We start from the raw sequence: 3,463 nt of genomic DNA, 5'->3' as shown, positions 1-3,463 counted from the left end.
AAGTAAAGGAAGCAGGCCCACCGGGGTGGGAACCCACCAGGACTAAGAGCCTGAGCGGGGCGAGGTGCCCTCAAGAGACTCTTTTATAGCACTGCTTTGGAGGAGGTTCTGGCAGACTTTTCCCTTAGTCGCTGACAATCATGTTTTCTTGCTGACATTTTCATTCCCCTAAGGATGCTTGAGTCGTATAGTTTTTAACTGTGTTGCAATATTGAAGAGCTTTGTTTTCTTGCTGAAAAACACACACAGTTGATACCTGGTACAATTAAAATGCACCAGCTACATCGGCATCCTTTTGGAACTTGTTCCTTTCCCGGGTGGAAATTGAAATCTAGCAGCACTTTGTGTCTCCCCTCTCGGTCTACTGGGATGCGAAGTGCGCTCAGGACTCTGATCACAAAGCTAGTCCTGGGGCCTGAGGATGTGACATCTGCTTACCTGGGTGCCCCTTGGCTGGACCTGCCTGGGAGTGGCCTGGTGGGAAGAATGCAGCTGGGACACTGGGGCTTGGACAGAGCAGGAGAAAGCTCTGAGGACCTGGGAGAGCTCTGTGGCTGGGAGTAGAAGCGAAGCTGGAATGCTGGGGATTGGGAGCAGCAAGTGGTGGGCTTGGGAGAAAGGCAGTGGTGTTAATGAGGAGTCAGAGAAATACCAAGAAGTAATATCCCAAATGCTCCTATCTCAGAGGGGAGCATCGCTGATGTCCTGAGCTCATTGCATGGCAAGTGTGTCACAAACTGGATTTCCCGGGAGGCTTCCTAACCCTTTCTGGGAAGAGATGAATAGTTTCCAGCATTATGATGCATCATAAATACACCACCAAGTGACATCGCCTATACTGCTGCTTCCCATGCCTTCTGCTGCTGGTTTTGGTCACTGGGCAATTCTTCATGTCAGTTTACCTTTGTAAAATCCGTTTAAACAGTATTAGCCATGGAAGGAGCTGCTGCAATGTCCTGACAGCCTTCATTTATCAAAACATCTTTAAGAGAGGGGGGTGGGATTTGGGCCAGTAAAAGCCACATGTCAGCCGAGCTCCCACCTTTTCTGCTGCAGAAGCTGATTTTCAGGCCTCCTAATATATTCTGATAAATATTTGTATGCGGCAGTTGACAGCATTGTAGGATGGTGCTGGAGATGGGGGCGAATGTTAGTGAAGCTTTACAGAGGACGTCTGAAAGAGACAGAGTAAAGAACAAGGATGGAGCCATGTCGTGGGACTTGGAAGTCTCAGAAAAGACACCAGCTAATCTAGCATGAATGGCCCAACAAATTATGTTTTATCACCCTTACTGGGCTCCACTCAGTGTGGGTGGCTAGGTGGGTGGATGGAAGAGAGGCAGGGAGAGACTCTTTTTGTTAAAATTTCTCCTTGGACCCTGATCCTCCAATCAGTTCTGCATGAACAGGCCCCTTGGTCCAGTCAACCACAGGGCAGGGGGCTGCTCACATGTATCCAATCTCAGGATAAGAACCCCTGAAAAGCAAAATGAAAGAGCGGAATTTGCTGAGGTCAGAGAACAGCAGCATGAAATGACCCTTCCTTTTGCATCTTTGTGTCCAGAAGTCTTAATATATTTTTCTCCCAAAGGACAAAAGGTCTCTCGGGAAGCAGATCCATCCAGAGAGCTGGGCCCTGGAAACAGCAGGTTGCCTGTTTTAGCTGTTCCTTGCCTACTAATTATCTCCCTCCTGTTCTGTGGGGTGGCCCGTGGGACGTTGTTATAATAAGGGAAATGTGAATTGAACAATGACAAGTATCTTTCTATCATGTCTGGGTGGCCCTTATGGGAATCCCTCAGTGCCAGAATTTCTTGCAGTACTTTAAGTAAGCCCCAGAGGATGTTTCCTTCACGTTTTATAAGTGCCCAGTTAGATATGTGTTATATGGGTTGGTCTCCATCAGCTCCTCTCCAGAAGCTGTTTCTATTTTGCAGTTGCCAATTGCCAAGGGCTTTTCTTTCCTCTCCAAGCGTTTGTACAGAAGCTAGAGAAATCTGACAGAAGTCCCTTGAGCAGGGTGCTCTCTCTTGGTGGACGCGGCCAGTTCTGGGTGAAGGTGATGACATCCACCCCGTTGTCAGATTTCCAGAAAGAAAGGGTGTCTTAAGACTTTGGAAATGCACAGGTCTTGTGCTGACTTTCTGCCCTGGGGAAGTTTCACCCCGTGAGGGCAGAGGTATAAATGTTCAGATAGTCTTGTCATTTTTTTCCCATGCTGTTGTGCTTGCAGCTTATAGAGGAAACCAGAGTAGGAAGTGTTGAAATTATTTTAAGTACAGTAGCACCTAAGAAGAACCCCAGTAAAGTCTCCGGGCCCCATTGCAGTAGGTCCTATACAACCCTGAGCTGTGACAATAATGGATTTTGTTCTGTCACTGGCACTTCTGAACAATCAATGAAAAACTTAGTTTGGGGTCAAACTGAAATGAAATTTTTTAAAAATTTTCTGCCCTTTAAAAAGTTGGGAAAAAATCATTTCAGATCAAACCAAATGTTTCATTTGAGCTAAAATGAAGTGTTTCATTTTGCTTTCAAGCATTTGTTTTTAATTTTAAAAAAGAAATATAAAGGAAGTTTCAAAACAAACAATCATTTTGAATTGAAAAATCAAAATGTTTCATTTCAAAAGTGTAAAACGAAACATTTTCCCTTTTTCAAAATGTTCTTTTTGGTTCTTTTTCTGACACGAACAATTCAGCCCAACTGACCCTGAAATGTTTTGGTGTTGCCAAATCTGTATTTTTTTCTTTAAAAAAAGTTTTGGCTGACAAATGTTGCCCAGGTCTGGTACAGACCAGCACCAAAGCAGCCAGCCCCTGCCCCCGAGAACATACAGTCTAGGTGTCATGCAGTATGCAAACAGATGGACAAGACAAAGTGGGTACGTTAGAGGGTGAGGTGCCAATAAAGCTAACGGAGTTTCACAGGAACACAGAAGTTGCTGCACTCAGTGAAGTCACTCCTTAGGCTGAGGACAGGGATTCTCCCATCGGTGTAGGTTCTCCCCCAGGGCAGTAGCTGTGTCGATGGGAGAAGCCCTCTACACTGGGAGTTCGGTCGTTATAACTGTGTCACTCAGGGGTGTGGATTTGTGATACCGACACAAATCTGTAACATGGATCAAACCCTAGCTACCGCTTGCCTAGCCAATGCCCCGTGAGAATCCTGGGGGGAAAACCCCTATTCTGGCCAAAGCTGCAGAGTGAAGGGTGGGGAGAGAGTCTGAAGAACCATCTAAACTGCCTCTTGTCCCCAGGTCTTTGCATCTTAGTACATTGGTAGTTCTGACGCGACGCAGCTGTCTCAGGTCTTTCCACTGAGTTCTCTGGCCTTTGGATCAGGCCCCTTGTCTGTCCACAAACATAATCTGTGGTGTAATGAGTCTCCGCAGCCGAGCGTCGCCTCTCATCAGAGCCTAATAAAACATCATCATCAAAGGATGTTTTTATTGCCTCGTTAA

This window comes from Mauremys reevesii, linkage group 12, assembly GCF_016161935.1.
Source record: "Mauremys reevesii isolate NIE-2019 linkage group 12, ASM1616193v1, whole genome shotgun sequence".
Lineage (NCBI taxonomy): Eukaryota > Metazoa > Chordata > Testudines > Geoemydidae > Mauremys > Mauremys reevesii.
The sequence above is the reverse complement of the archived record's forward strand: the minus strand, read 5'-3'. Positions refer to the sequence as shown.